The sequence below is a fragment of the Gobius niger genome (assembly GCF_951799975.1).
Source record: "Gobius niger genome assembly, chromosome: 2".
Lineage (NCBI taxonomy): Eukaryota > Metazoa > Chordata > Actinopteri > Gobiiformes > Gobiidae > Gobius > Gobius niger.
In genome coordinates this window covers 31,387,661-31,404,646 of record NC_136853.1, presented here as the reverse complement: position 1 = coordinate 31,404,646, position 16,986 = coordinate 31,387,661, and the positions used below count along the sequence as shown (strand labels likewise).

The 16,986-nt window shown below is 40.3% G+C and overlaps 1 protein-coding gene across 4 annotated transcripts in view; it reads left to right on the top strand.

Moving 5' to 3' along the window:
- Positions 1–832: 832 nt before the first annotated feature.
- chrm2a (cholinergic receptor, muscarinic 2a) overlaps positions 833–16,986 on the top strand; it is a 66,831-nt gene continuing 50,677 nt past the window's right edge. For 3 of the 4 annotated variants that reach the window (XM_079582287.1, XM_079582285.1, XM_079582284.1), the window contains exons 1-2: positions 833–988; positions 16,466–16,590. The gene's annotated coding sequence lies outside the window, so the exon portion shown is untranslated. The remainder of the gene's footprint in view (positions 989–16,465; positions 16,591–16,986) is intronic. The other variant, XM_079582286.1, reaches the window with a different exon arrangement.

Sequence of the window (16,986 nt, the reverse complement as noted above, 5' to 3'; positions counted from 1 at the left end):
ATCATAAAGTTTTCTTGACTTTCAAAACGGCATGTAAATACCTAATACATAATATGGATTTGTGCCAAATAATGGATTGTGGTGATTGTGATTGATAAAGTGACAGGGGAGGTATTTACAAACCTAGAGGTTATTGCACAGGAATTACTATACAGTAATGTTGTGCTGTCTATAGCAGTAGCGCTCCTTCTATAAGTACACTGTTGCTCGTGGACTTAGACTTTTTTTTTCTTCACTTTAGCCTGATGGAAAGTCACTCTGTAGTTCATTTCTCGCTTCTCTGATTTCTTCTCCAGTAGATGTCACTAAAACATACCCAGCCAGCAGCTTATAGGGAGAACTTCGGATAATAAAGTTAGGCCAAATGCAGTGACATTAAATGAGTCCAACACGTCCAACAACTTACTTTTCACTGTAGACCTTAGACCTTCAGACAGATCTTACACCAATAATTTCACATACGTTCAAATGGACAAATAAATAAAGGATGTTACTTAAAGACACGTTCTGGTCAAGGTCAGCCTCACAACGTGTATAGGCAACAATTCCCCTGTGAAAGATAGAGCACGTTCTATCTACTTATTGGTTTTGTTCTATTCCTTTGACCCATCAATGGAAGTAAAGCTGCCAAAATGTGAGAATGAGCAAGAATGCGTCAAGAAAAGTATCAACGCGCGCTCATGATGTGGGCTTAGCAATTCTAATGTTATGAAGGTATTATGAGAGCTGAGTTTTTCACTAGGCTATCAATGTTGAGCACCCCCTCTCTCCCTCTCTCTTTCTCCCTTTCTCTTTTCGTGGTCATCCACACACACACACACACACGCGCGCGCCAGCCCCCTCCACCGCCTCCCACTTTCCGTTCCGAAGCCGAGGCGCTCTCGCGTTCAAAGCCCGCTCCTCTCACAAGCATGTCCTCAGACGTGGAGCGGACGCAGAGCGATGAAGCGGACCGGAACGCACCACCAGCATGACGGCACCAGCAACGGTAAGCTCGAACTATATAGGACCTTTTTTTTTTAAGCCATCTCAGATCAATTGCATTTTTTTTTTTTTCAAGTGTGGTTGCGCGCTGTTTTTCCCCTTCAAATATCCCGCGCCGTCAAAAAGCGAACACCTGTGTAACATATAGTCGGCATGTATAGGCGACTGAAAACTTGTTTGAGTCAGTCATTCTGGACTCGGAGACGCATTCTCAAAGTGCACCCCTACACCTGTTATAAAGTGGATGATTTCTCGTCATGTGGGACAGGTTTTTGCAGGCGTCTAGGATGATGGAAAAAGCAGGATTTTTGGAATCATCAACATGGAGAAGATGTCCCTTAACGGAACGCGCTGTGAACTGGGCTTCCACGAGCTTTTGTGCGAAATCTGTGCAGAGCTGGGAAAAAAACAGTCACTTTTACGCTTGATCCGTTGCTGCTTGTGCCAAATGGCGCACAGATGATGAGCACCTCGGCCGTCCCATCAGTTGTTAAACGTAATCATCATGTTTGCTTTGTCGTATATGCCCCTGTACATTATCACTCGAGGGACAATATTTAGGCATCTTTTTTTTCTTTTTTTTTGTAGGCTGCCGGCAATTCTCATTATAATGTCAATGATTCGGTTAAGTGCGCACTGCCTCAAAGATGTTCAACTGCGTCCGTTTCAACTAGTTCAGTGGGATTTGACACAACTGAATATGGACAACGACAAAATAAAGAAAATGACTACATTTTACCTTGATGTTCAATCAGCTCTAACCCTTGTATAGGCTGTTGGTTTGAATTTGGGCTGTTTTTTTTTTTTTTTTTGGTCGTGCCCTCAATTATGAATCAAACAGAAATCCTAATTGCACCTAACTGTGGAAAAGCGGTAAACGTACAGGCGCGACATTGTTCATGTGTAAGACAGCGGCTTTTCAGACATGTGAAATAACCGTCTACTGAGGTACAGTGAGATAAATATTCTCACACACAAATGGCCTTTGTACAAACGCAAAGTACGCATAGTTAGACATTTCCATATTATTAAAGGTGCTGGCTGAACCCATGATTGCCTGTTGTCATCGTAATCTGTGGTGTCATTTAGCGGGCTCAGATGATGTGTGGATAATGTTTTGTGAATGAAGAGCTCTGGCTGATATATAGCTGCAAAGTCACCTGTGGCCCTGACCCCTGACCGTTGACCAGGCGCCGACGAAGAGTGTGGCTTTGTGAGTGTTTCTGCCAATGTGAAATGCTTTTTTAAAACATTTTCGACTTGTTGTGCCTTTGACCACGTGCTAAGGATTTATTGTGCTGTAAATGTAGCCATCGCCATTTTGCGTTTGGTGTTTCGTCTGAAAGATACATCATGGTCCAAAAGAATTAAACCGTTATTGTTATTATTATCATTATTTCCGCGCTTTCTGGTTCATTTTCTGTCAAACTCACTGTGTGGAACAAGTTGTGACGTGGGAAAGCAACTCGTAAGCCTGTTTGGATTTATACATTTACTGATTTACTGGACTCCTTCAGCTTCACTATTCAGTTTATTACGGAAGTTTGGCGCCGCCATGAATTGTGCCCGCCCCTTTTCTCCAATCAGTTTACATAGGATAAGATAAAATCTACAGGAACACTAAGCGGATTTCAGGCCGCGCAGAGAAACGGTGCAGTGTTGACTTGTTGGTGCAAAAGAACATTGGACGTTTTACACAAATCAATCGACTAAACATCAGGGTTTAGCGGCCAACATTTTCCCTCGTTCTCGGCTTTGTGAACGGGCTCTACCGGAAGAGTCAAGACAACAAAGTGCAGAGACAGGGCAAAAAAGGGGCAAAAGTGGGCGGGGCAGAATACGATGAATAGCTACTGGTGTACCGTCAAAACACAGTACTTGTCGATTGGCACTGCTTCTCGTTAACAATCTAGCAATTTTACATTCAGCTATCGAGTTCTGCTTTTTCGGCAACTAACATGATTTCATACATTTAACTGTCGAATTAGGCTGTCTATTCTACATGCAATTAGTAAATGACGTAGCTGCTAAAGCAATTTACCTTTAAAGCCACACTGTGTAGAATTTTACCCACTAAATAAAATTGAAATACAATCATTTATTTTATGACAGATATTTTCATAATTGAAAAATACCTCCTAAATGTACAAACAAATAATTATGAGGCTCACCCCTCCTAAGATGTAACGGTAAACTTTACTGGGAGGGGGTACGTCTCCAGCTCGTTTCCATGGAGATGTGACGAAAGGCAGTAGAATTTGAGATTTAAACAGGTTAGTTTCGCATCCAAATCCATTCTTTTATTACACACTGCAGTAACAGCATTTTCTGTGTCATTAGGAGCATGTTCTGTTTTGCCGCAACAGTAGAGTCAAAAATGTTACGCAGTGTACCTTTAAAGCAGTGCTAAGTAACTCTTTCCCCTAGAGGCCATAAGCGCAACTGCAGGTGTAGTAGCAAGTTACGATGTTTTAACTTATTAATTGTCTTGGAGAGTAAATACTACGCTGACAGTAAAGGCGAAGGGAGAGAGGGATATTGTGCATCCAATTATACAATGGAAATATTTATTTTTCACTCAAACTTGGCTGTAAATACTGTTTAAAGTGACGTTAGCCCGCCGTTAGCTTTGCCCGTTAGCATGTTAGCGTCTTCTTCGTGATTCCATTAGTGTGTATTGCTTTCTCCGGACCGGTGGCAGTCAAGTTGCAAACATGGTTTTCTGTCCAGAGACACCAGGGGGAGATGAAAGACCCTCCAATCATCCCATAAACACTTGTATTACCCCCACAGGGACTACGGAAAGGATTTATTAAGGTAAACACGTTACTTAGTACTGCTTTAAATACCGGACTGTTGAAAATATAGGCTTTAAAAGCTAAAAAAAAAAGTAGGCGTACAAGTTTTGTCAATAATCATAAAGCATGCGCGTGTAATTGTCATAAAAGTTGCTGACGAAAGATTGTTCTACTCTTTAGTTACGCAATATTATGCAAGACCAAGTTTCCCAGCTGTCACGCAAGTACCTTCATTTAGTCATGATAGTAGGTTGAGCTCCATCTTACACTCGGAATTTCAATATATGTTTTTTATTTATTTCTTCCGTTTGGTATTGGTATTGGTAAGAATTAGGTTGTATCACTGTGACATATTTGACACGTATAAATACATGTGTTTTTGCTCACGGGTCCGTTCGAAAGGTTCACTTTTCAGCATTATACTATACATTAATAAGGGTTGTTTACCGCCCCTTGTGGTCCAACTATTTAACTGCAGTTCAGCTTTTTTTTTTCCAAGAATGTGAACTGTGCTGCATGAAAATACACTGCACAACCGTGGCTCTAAAATCTATGTTTTTGGCAGCTGTGGAAAACAAGGTTCTTTTTGTCAAGAGTTAAATTTAGACAGTGGGGCGCCTCATTCTGTAGCCATAAGCTTCTTGCTGGTTGGAGTGGCTGCTCGGTGCACATTAGTGAATCTGTGTAGCTGGCACACACAAAAAGGAATGTCTAATTATCACGCTTTCAACCGCACCAGGCTTCTCTATTTGCACTGTGCTCATGCTATAATCGCTTTCTTTTTCTATCATTACACCCTTATTTATTTTATTTTACGCAATTTAAGGGTTATTTCTGCTCTGCGTATGAGCTGGGAAGTAAGTGCGGCATGGTCGGGTTGTTGGAGGAAGGTCTAATTGAACAGAATAGGGATGTTAATGTGTGAAAATTGAGCTGAGGAGATAAAAAGGAGATATATATCAAGCTGTGTTATTGTATTGTTTTTTTATTGACTCAGCTGTGAAGGCATTCAGTTACTTTGTGTATATTAACAGGTACACTCCCTTTCCTAAAGCATGTCAAATCCTCCTGTGATCTTCATCATGGTGCACACATAGTGTAGCATCAGGTTGTGCGACATGAAGTGCCACTAAAGCACTGCATGGAGTGGCATTGATTGGATAGGAAGAAGCAGAAACCTCCTTAAGGTCGTTATCTCAAAGACAAAGAGACTTAGATAAAACAAACCCGTGTAATTATATTTGAAACAAAGGACTCCGAATAATGGACTGAGATGGTAGCACTCTGTCAGCACATTTTATAGGGATAAAAAATAACCTTGTGTATCTTCAAATGTCAAATGTGTATATGTGAGATGAGTGACTGTTCCCCAGGTCTTAGGTGATGTGCTTTTCTGTATAAGGATTTTTTCCCCCCAATCTTTCTCTACCAATAACACAGTTACTGTCGTAATATATTCCCCTCTCTGTGTTTTCAAGCCTCCTTCATCTGCTGAGTCTCTTTTTAAGATCTTCGCAGTCTGCAAACTCTATTACAGTAATAAGATTTTGTTCAATATTTAACAATTTGTTCCCATTTTGCCACTGGGAAGTTTGGGCTGATGCCATGTGTATGTTGAATCCAAATTGCTGATAATCGATCACATCTGTCAAATTCTGTGTAAATCTACTTGATGCCCGTGTTCGTGCAGTGATGTGATGAAACAAAAAACATCTTAACCCAATATTAATTTTTGGCCAAAGGTGCTTTTTTGTGTCGCAAATAACCAAAGGCTTTGCTGATTCTTACACATTACAACCTCAGGCCTTGCCTCCATCTCCTGCTCTTAATCACTCTCGGCACCACACAATAGCAGCTTGATACTTGAAGCGCGGGCCATGTTGTTCTCACTGACTTTATAAAACATTCAGCATCCTGGTCTTCTCTCACATCACGCCTTGGCAGCAAAGGGCTGTTGTAATTGCCTGCAGGTGTAATCTGCCCACTAACAGGAAACACAAAGACTTTGTATATGATCAAGTTATACCCAAACATGGAAACGGTGTACGTACTGATGCCACAAAGCGTCATGGTTGGATGTGGAAAGTAGCATGAAAAATATTGCTTGGTTACTTCCTACCTAGCAGTGAGTGGGTTACTCATGGGTGAAGTTTTTAAAGACAGTGTGAACATTACAGGGGTCCGGCGTGCCTGGTCGCGCTGTGGCACATGCAGTGTGTGGGTGTGTTTTGAAGTAGCCCCGTGTGTCTTTTTCTAGGAGCGGGCCAGAAACAATAACAAGCAATTAGCCAACAGAAGGAAGAAGTGCCATGATTTTTCGACACAACAAGAAGGTGCATAGATGTATTTTTAAACTTGATCAGGATGTTGGGACCTGTGGAAGCAAAGGCTGTAGTTGTGAGTGGTGGCTATATACAGAAGTGTGGCCACAGTCTGTTATGGTTGTCTGATATTTATTGATTGCCGGTTGATCCCTGCGGTAAACATGAGTAAAATGTCCCCTAAAAGCTGTCGTGCAGTACCGTGGAATGTGGTAAAATAATGCCTGGTCATCTATCTTCTTGTAGTAGAGTAAACATCTTTTGACACCATTGTAAACTCAGCATTTGTGACAGAAAAGTGACCCCATGTGCTGTTGTGTGTCTAAATATAGCACATTTTTCTCCAGCACAAATGAGGAAGTCTGAGGCTAAATTAGCACAGTGCTAGCATGTGCCCGGATCACGTCTCACTATGACTCCGACTGGAACGTGCTTCTTATTAACGTCACTGAACAATTTGGAATATGCAGGACGGTCTGTGAGATTTAGAAATGCATTTAGGCAACAGCTGAGGGATGTCATCTACTACCTCTTCTTTCACAGTTTGATTATGGACTTCTTCAGCAGCTCAAGGATAGTTCGATCCTCTGCTCTGTTGTCACTTGTCCAGCTGCAAGTGCAAAGAATAATACTCAGAAAGGAAAAAGCCAGAAGGAAAAAAATTAAACGTACTATGTTAACGAAACGATAATGTGTGAATTGTAGCAGCAGTTAAAGTCGAGTCCCGGGAGGTCTGTCTGTCTGTCTGTCCTAATTACAGATCTGCCCTGAGCTAAGATCACAAAGTTATATCAAATGGAGGCAGCATGGACTCAATGACAGTAGTGAGTCACTGTCCTTTACAGACTGTCATCCTGTTGTTCTGTCACAAGTTGTCACAATCTCTTTTATGCTTCTCCGAGTTGTCTGAAAAGCTGTTGTGTGCATTGTGTAATCCAATGACTGCACAACCGAAGCACTGTCTGGAGCTTGAATAGTCAGATATACATTTGACTTTACTTTGACATCAGTGCGTTAGGCCACCAGCGCAAGCATGCAGCTAGGAAATAAAATTAAAAAACACAATTAAAATCAATCAGTGCGAGATACTTATGATTTTCTATAGGTAAATTTGACCCATCATTCAGAAGAGGACTCAAGACTTTTCTGTACCCTTTTTAACATTTTTATCCTCAACTGTTGTGTGCTTTTATTATGCTTTTATTATTTTATTATTGTCAGTTTTTACTTGTGCTGTAGCACTTTGAGATTCCATGTAAAGTGCTTTACAAATTAAAGGTATTATTATTATTATTATTATTGAATCCTGCAAGTGTAGCATCACACAGGCAGTTGTGTGCATGTTTTTGGTCAGTGGGGGGAATCAAAGTACCCAGAAGAAAACATCCCAGACACTGGAGGTGAATCCAATTTACAAACTTCATAGGTTTGATTCAGGAGCTTATGCATTGTGTGCATAGATTTTGATTTAAGTTATTTGTGACGCCAGATGCCTTTCTCATAGAAGTTTTGAAATGGCTTTTGAAAATTTATGGTTGGATGTGAAAGGTAATTAAAAATATTCAAAAAGGCATTGAATTTAGTAGAATTTCTAGTTATTACTGTGTCATTGCAATGCTCCCGTCATTGCTATCTCTCCCTTGGTGTCTTTCACAAGCCCATTAACCAAAAAGATAAGTGTGACTGTGCAATGCCAGATATACTTTCGGATTAATCAAGAAGAAATCTTTGTAGGGATTTGAATAGAGACTCCTCAAAGGACAATAACCCATAATTACCAAGAGGAAATAATTATCAGTTTTATGAGTTCAATCATTCATCTTTCTGTTTTTATTTAAGTGACAATTGGAGACAAGCATGCCCATGCCGCCCTCCGAATCCGTGAGTGAATGTTCAGATAAAATTAGTGAGAATTAGAGACACTTCTTCGTCACGATTTTGGCAGAAAGCCCAAACTAGTAAGTACTCGGGACAAAGACACATTGGACTTGACCCTTGATAGAGAAGCTCTCAGAAGGATAAACATTCATATCCTGCTTGAAAGACTTGAATTACTTCATAACACCGCAAAGCATCCTTTTTGGATCTAACAGTGTCCAGTGGCAATAATTGACAGTTATTGGTGTAATATTATGTACTGGGTCTTTCCTCTATTAAAGGCTGTTTTATTGTTGCAGGTGAAACTGGGTTCATCCTGTCTGCCTTTCATTGCCCTGAGGTATTGTAAACTCTACAATGTGGTCAGCGAATACAATTTATTGATGGTGTCTGCCTTGTCTTTTTCTAAGTAAACATAAGACGAAGCCCAGATAATGGTAGTAAATACCGCTGTCTCATTTGATGGCCTTCTGTGGGATGTTTTTCTTCTGAAAGAGAAAAGGCAAGTGTCCTGTTTTTTTTTTCCCCCACCGTGCCTTAGGGGAAAGAGAGAGTAGAAAATGACTGGCCATGCTGGCTTATAGTGTTACAGCAGATTGGACAAGAAACAAGGTCAAGAGATGGTTCCCCCAGATAAGCAGTGGTTATTTAAGACATAACATGAGAATCACATGGGTTCTGTGATACCATCAAGTCTCACACCAATGGCAGGGAGTGTGAGTAAAGTAAAGCAAAAGCGTTTATAATGTCCTACAATGCTTTACAGTGTGTGTTCGTGTTGATTTTTTGCACAGCAGTCAATGAAAGATAAAAATGCATTTGCTGTATCGACTAATGAAACCATTCATTATAAACAGGGTTTCATTGCACACGTAACCATTTTAATTGGACCATTTACAACTTGTGCAATTATGATTAACTGCTAGTTTATCACCTACTTGAAAAGCTTTCCGATATTTGTTTGCCTCCATTTTTGACAAACCTTGTTAAGACTCTCTTCACATTTGAATGGAAACTATGTTAAGTGCCGTGCGACTAAATTGTGTGAGACCTAGATGCCTTCACTCACTGTTAAGAGGCCAGTGGTCCAATCTGGACTATATCCAAAGCTTTGTACTGATTCCTGGTTTGGTTTGACATTCTCAAAGAAGATCCCTGAAGGTCTGCTTTACTCGTTCCAGGTGAATGATTTGACATTTGCACAGAAATGCCAGTGGGAGAGGAAAAGTGGGCACTCCAAAAGTTCTTGGAGCTCAGTCGTGCTATGTATGCTGTGCAAACTTGTAGGTATTCCTCAAGTCGTGTGTATGTGTTTGGTAGGGATAGCTCGGGAGCCCATGGAGGCAGTTTGCGGTGTCAGAGCGCGGAGCCCATTTGAAATGCTGTTATTTGACTTGACAGAAACAGGACTGCCGACAGAGTCCAGAGACCACAGTGTGTCAGTGGAGCACAAACAGACAGTGGGAGAGAAAGGCACACCCCCGCTCCTGTGTTCACACTCTCTGATGGCCTTTTTGACAAGATCCTGGCAAAGCAGTCATCGTCACCAAAGGGCATGTCTGATCATACAGAAGAGACAGGCAGAGTCAGAAAGCATTTTCCCCATTCCAAATCTGCTTCTACAGCCAAACTTTTTGAATAGCCTTTGACTTTCTTCTGAAGTTTGGAGGTCTGGTCTGGAGTTGGCCTGTGGCTGTGTATTTGCGTTCACTCACAACTGTGTTGATATATGCCGACAGTCCTTGAAGTTAAAGCGGAACTAAGTAACTCATGCCCCTAGAGGCCATAAGCGCCACTGCAGGTGTCGTAGCAGATTTTTACACATTAATTGTCATTGAGAGTAAATACTACGCCGACAGAAAAGACAAAGGGAGAGAGGGATATTGTACATTGTGCCACAGTCCAGGTACACAATGGAGATCATTTTTGTCACTCAAACTTGGCTGTAAATACTGTTTAACTGGTGCTAGCTTTGCTCGTTAGCCTGTTAGCTTCTTCTTCGTGATTCTATTAGTGTGTATTGCGCCTTCGGGGCGGAGCAGGGAAAGTTGCAAGGGAGATTTTCTGGCCAGAGACAGCGGGGGAGATGAAAGACCCTCAATCACCCCTTAAACACTTGTATTACCTCCAGTGGGACTACTTTTTTATTAATGTAAACATGTTACTTAGTGCTGCTTTAAGGGCTGGCTAGTGCCATACCACCCTACCACACAATGAGATTTTTATTTTTTGTCTGGCAATGCATGTATAGCAGTAAATGTATTTCTACTGGCGAAACGTGTATTGAATATCACTTTGGTAAATGCCTTCAAATTAGAAAGCCTTATTTTTGCACAGAAAAGCTTTTAAGTGAATACTCCTCAAACACATCTCTGTGGCTGTGTGTCGCTACTGTCAGTCAGGAACAGAAAGAGACAAGGTCATCCCACTTCTCTCCAATTCCTCTTTATTCTAGCCACACAATAGCCCCCTTTTATGGCCAAATCAGGCGAATCCTCTTCCTGAACTGCCAGGTAATAAAAATCGCTAGCCTGTTACATATGTTAAATCACTAATATAATATGTAACATGGTAGCAATTTTGGCCGTGTAGTGTGCATAATCATGGGTAAAGATTCCTCCTTGCGATCAATACAGTCAGTGATGGTGCGTCAATACAGGCGGTAGCGACAATAATGATGTTATAATGATTGGCTTGTTTTAATGTACACTTGTGGCTGAAAATGTGCTCTTCTGTCTGGAAGAATAGTTTGTCATTCATGTCAGCTGAAGACATAGTAAACCAATGCTGGCGGCAGCCATCGCACTTGATATTATAAAGGACATTCCCGGGAAAAGCCTCTCGACAAACATGAGATGTCTCTGTGGTTTTGTAAAGCCATCACTCAAACTCGGGTCCCTGTAGTCCGAGGATTCTCCCTTAGAGGACATCCACTCGCTCCAGCATGTCTGTAAGTCCACTGCATAACCAGCAAAAGCCGAACACGGGGCACACAATTCCAGTTCTACTATGCTATTGCAAGAAAATAAGTCGTATTTACTCTTATATCTATTGTAAGTGAATAGAGTGAATATAACAGTTATTTTATCAATAACAATTATCCGAGTGGTTTGTAATTAATGACAGTATAGTAAAGGTAAGATGTTCTTCCATCAAAATATTTTTTGGGGTATATTTTAAAAGATACATGTATTTTGCATTAGGTGACCTTGGCAACTTCCCTAAAGAACTCATGGAGCATCTGTCTGTACCTGCATTACCATATCTGCAGTCTCCTTTATTTGTACAGGCTCTCATTAACGTAAAAGAACTGCATCAATTAGGTTGTTCCTTCTATAAGTGATACGTCCTTGACATTTTATTCAATAATCATCAGCTTCATATAAGGTTATCTTGCCGTAGAGTACCTTTGTAGCAGCACTTACACACATTTTCTCATCTTGAATAAATATAACATTGTACTAAATGAAAAAAATAAAATTTCAAATGTTTATCTTAATTTCCAGTTGCCTGCGGAGCACAGCTAGCATAAAATGGGACTTTAAAACATTGTTTACGCTGCCTTCTTTTGTCGTCCTCGTTTGTCATTTGATTCACCTCTTTCTCTAATTTGCTGTTTTCTGCCCTTTCAGATTGGTGCTTGAGTTCCCATTAGATCGGTGCCATCATACAAGTTAACTGATAAAAATGATTCGTGCAGCCTAACAGATTCATTATAGTGACCATCATGTCAGGTATCGCGTTCCTGGAACTAAACCAAAGGGAACTCAAATCCCCATTCGTTCTCTCGGAGTTAATTGCAAATCACGGTGTCACTTTTCATGGTGCAGCATCGGTCCCTGGAGTGCGTGCTCGTCCAATTATCTGTTGGCTGCTGATTTATTTGGTCACATCTTTTCTCCTTTCCTAGCATCCTTCATTCACACTCTCCTATTCCAGTAAACTTCCCTCACTTAATTCCGTTCATCCTACATCCTTCTCTGATCTCCCTATCTCCTCCGCTCCTCACTTCCTGCGGATTGCTCCTTCCATCCAGAGCAGTAATGGTCCCTCCCGCATATTCCAGCAGCTCAATAATAAAGGCCCAGCCGTAGAAAAAAGCAATGTTAATGTTGACTCTAGGAGAGAATCCTGCTCAACTTCCTGTTGCGACACACGAATGTGCGATGGTTTTTGGCACAGGGAAAATACTGTTTGAAGTCTATCTGAGTGAGTGGAATTACTTATGTGCAATATTGTCTGACGCTACAACCGAAACGAGTTGTTACTTTTTAGTATTATGTGCACCCCATTACTTTAATAAGATTTCTGATAACCACTAGGAGGCAATATTTCAACCAACACTCCATTATAATGCAAATGTTTCCAGAACCAGTGGACTGGGAAGATGAAAGAGAGTGGAAGCAAAAGGAAAAAAAATGAAAGGGCTATTCTTTACTGGCATTTCTCTTCTTTCATTATTCTAAAAGTCAAATAAATTTGCCTAAATTGCAAATAAACCAGACTCCTTTAAATAGCAAAAAGTGTAACAATAATTATATTAGTAAACTATTCAAATGTAAACTATTTCATGATTTTGACCAAAATGCAAAAATAAGGCACTATGATGACAAAATAACAAATAAATACATCAAATTCATGAAATGGCCAATTCCTCCTAAAACCAAAGAAATGCAATTCAAAATTATAAATGGATATTATCCAGCAGCTGCAATGCTTAAAAAGAGGTTTGGTTTTGAGGTGGAGCCATGTGTGTTCTGTTCCCAGGAAGATGAAACTATTGAACATTTGTTTTTCTCTTGTCCAGTGATAAAAAGTTTCTGGCAAGACGTCATGAATTGGCTGAAAACAGAAATGGAAAAAATTACACAATTAAAGTTAGAACAAATTCTTTTTGGGAATGACAACCTGCCGAAGGAACTTTTTAGAATTTATAATATTATAATAATTATGGGTAAATACCACATACATAAAAGTAAATGGCAAAACAAGAATCCATCCCTATTGGTTTTTTAAAATTGAATTGAAGGAGTTCTTCGCTTCTTTGAATCTTCTGAAAGACTCATGCGATAATATTTACTCTCTATGTGAAGATGTCTCTGAATATTTGTCGCTCTAATTTGTGGGGCTTCCATGTGACTCTGTCCTACAAGATTGAGGAAAATGTATGTGTGTGAATTGCCTTGACATGCCTAATGGACTGAAGTGCCATCGCTTAATTCATTTTAATTTTCGTTTTCTATTTTCTTATAGAATGTTGTTTTATTTAAATTGTATATGTTCTGCACTTTTATCTCCCAACGAGAGTTTTTTGTAAATAATATTAAAAAATAAATAAAAAAAACAAGAAAGAAAAAAACAAGAAAAAAAATAAATTCTCTTCTTTCATTTCGGATCTCAAAAAGCTCGTATTTTTGTTTGAGAATCGAGAAGATTGTGTGAGGAAGTGCATTCTTGCTGATGTTTTGTATACTCATTTTAGTTTACTTTATTGTTTTGCCTCCACTCTGATCTTAGATCAGAGGTGTCCAGCTCGCTTGGGTCGTGGTCCGAAATTCAGGCCCCACGGCGGGTCACGGAACGCATATATTGTAAAGGACTGTGGCCTAATAAACAGCTTACACTTATTGCACTTTATCAGCCTGTGCCGCACGTCTCTCAAAGTGCTACATAAAGTCATTATTCACTCTCTTTGCACTCGATTGCAGTGAGTTACTATTGTGGCCACAGCCGCCCTGGGGCAGACTGACCATAATAAGCTGTCTTTATCCTGATCTCTTATTATGTCAGTTCCCTCTGCTGGACACGTGTGTTAATTTAAGCTGCCCCCTAGTGGCTGGAGTGTGCAGTTGGCTATTTATTTTAAAAATCATAGCTCAGAACAGGAATGGGCTGGAGAAATACTTTTTTTTTTACATACCCAGAAATTCTTGCTCCACAAGGGTCTGGACTATATCATTTTATGTCTTAAATAGTCTCAAGCTGCTAACCTAGGCCTCCTCCGGTGGCATCAACTGCAATTTTAGACTTCATTCATATAAATGATTGAATGAATAATTAGATTCATTCTTGAGTTATGCATTTAAGTTTGGTGTTTTTTCTGGGTCAGACATGATTGACACCATTTTGGACCATTTTTTTTATCTGGAGGAGTCCTGATTTGATCTAGGCCTGGTGGTACTTAGAGGGTGAAATATGTCATGATGTTGTTCTTGGAAGGTAAAATATTTAAAGATGCTGTACTCGGTGTGGACATTTTGAGAATCACTGGCCAACTCATGACGATGAACTTACTTTTGGGACATTTATGGGGTCTTAACATTGCATCCATTGCTGTTATTGTGTGCTAATAAAGAGGACAGTGTTTCTCTCACATAATGTTTCATACATCTGGTTGTCAGCGGCACTGACAGGCCGTCTGACTGAGGCGGCTCAGCCTCAATGACCTCCAGTGACCTCGATGGTCCACTCTGACAGCTCGAGATGTGGCAGGCTGCTGCAGAGTTGTGCGCATCTGTCTGTCTAACGTTTGTCGGCCACTGTGGTCGGCTACGTTTACGTGGGCAGACTGGGGCAGATTGAGGCAGATTGGGGCAGTCTGTGGTGACGGTGACCTCCATGCATGTATATACGAGGCAGAGTGCGGGAGTTTCCTGTCATCTCCTGCTTTCTTGTGGCTTATCCTGTCAGTCTCTGTCAGGGACCTGTTGAGCAGTCATGCGTGTTGTTCTGTCACAAAGCCCACACTTCTGTAGCCTCAATAAACCATCTAACCATGAATATTATGAAGGCAGATCAAATGTTAATTGACCTGTCTGGCTTCAAAAGTAATCCCTATAGATAGATAGATAGATAGATAGATAGATAGATAGATAGATAGATAGATTGATTTACAAATGATTCCCTTAAAGGGACTATACAAGTATTTTCCTCCCCCTACATGTTCCAGCCATGTCCTGAGGTGTAGTATGAACCCAGACCTGTTCACCACAACTGCCTCTAAAATCCTGCGCTGTCACTCAAAAAGGTGTCACTTCGGTCCGAATTGCCATCATGCATGAGCTGAATATAGAAGGTGCAGTTACAAGTATGACCTGAGGTGGCAGTAGTGAGTATAAAATGGCCAACTTGCCTCTAGCCCCTTAAAGTATGAAATAGGATTTAGTGTAAAGATTTTTTTTCCTATTAAACCTAATTGAGCTGATAAATTAGTATACAGAAAATACTATCCTTAATACATGCTTGATACGATTTGACTCACAAAACCGGCATGACCATGGGAACATGATGACTGTGAGACCTTGCGCATGCCTGTGTAACACATACCACATAGCAGCCAATCCACTTGACTCAATGTTGTTCTCTCCTGTCCTGATTTAAATTTCTTTTCTATCACAATTGTTTTTTCCTTTGAGTATACCCCTTCCAGGGTCGACCATCTGCCTCCCACTGGGCTGTTTTTGTGTGCTCCAACAACAACATTTTGTGCTTTTGAATACTATTTCTCGTTATTATAAAAAAAAAAGTATGACAACCCTTTTTATTCTCCAGATCTTTGTATTTGTAAATTTCTTTGTTCATGGGTAGTGAAACGTGTCCTTTACCTTTGACACAAAGCCGGGTACAGCCTTTCAGGAGCACTGGGTGATCACAGTGCTGCAAAGAAAAAGTCCTTCAACTAAAATATGCCTTCCCTTGGTGCACTTTTCTTCCCGTGGTTTATTGATTGACTGTGGAATGTATTCCATAATTATTATAATGAATTCAATAATTAGTTTCCATGTTATTTATTATTCCGCATCCATCTTTTTCCGGATTTTTTGCAGCTTTCACAGCTTTCAGATTTCAGCAAGTTATGCATCAAAACGTGTGCACGTTAACAAGAATCCTGCTAATACTTTTGGGACTTCTGTGATTTTTTGGGATTTTTTTTACCTTTTCAGTTTTCAGGAAAAATTCCGCCTACTGCAGTTTTCCAGTTTTTTTCTGTGGGATCGGGAAATTTTCCCATTTGTGTGTATGGGGAATCTGGCCCATGCATTTTAAAAGGATTTCAGGGACTCCACTTCTTGCAGCCTTTTGTGCCGCTTCTGTAATTTCGGCAGTTCAGTGGTTCTAACAGTTGACCAGTTTATGGAATTTAAACAGTTTATGCAAATTTGATTATGCAAATAAACCAATTCATGCAATTTCAACAGTTTATGCATTTTTTGCATTTGCCTGCATTACCGCAGTCAGTCACAATGAAGCAGCCATTGCAAAAGTTTCTAGCTATTATTATTATTATTATTATTATTATTATTATTATTATTATTATTATTATTATTATTATTATTATTATTATTATTATTATTATTATTATTCAGCATTTCTTTTCACACCACTTTCAGTTCACAAGACGACACCCGGCATCATCCATGTCGGGTGCACACTGCGTTCCTTCTGTCTTATTCCAACCTGTGTTTTTGTTTCTGTTTCTGGCAGTGTAATGGCGCGAGAGGCTTTTCCATACGTGTGGTTCCATTCTCAGCATTCACAGGCAGCAAATCTTCATCCGTCATGGAAAGATCATCCCCGCCCCATCGCTTTGAAGTGATGGCACGTATCTGGTGAGTTCCCACACACCATCACTAGTATGCAAAGGGCCTGTTGAAAAATGCATAGCCCAATAATACACAGCCTGGGCATGAGGCATGAAGGGCGTCATGGAACCAGGTGTACCATGGCCAAGTCAATTCATTTCCAATCAAGCTACGATCCTCAGTCATATCTGCTCACGGAGAGGTTTTTATTTTTATTTCATGCCACACCACTGCTTCCTTTACAACCATTGTTTAACTTGATGGTAGGTCTCGACTTCCACGTCATTATTACCTCAATTCCATTTGTGGCAGAGTGGTTAGAGAATCCATCGAAAGGTTTGCATACCATTATCATGCTCTTGTTAGGCAAGACGCTGTTCTCACCTGCCTTACATACGCCTGAATGTGCCGTGGGAGTTGTAA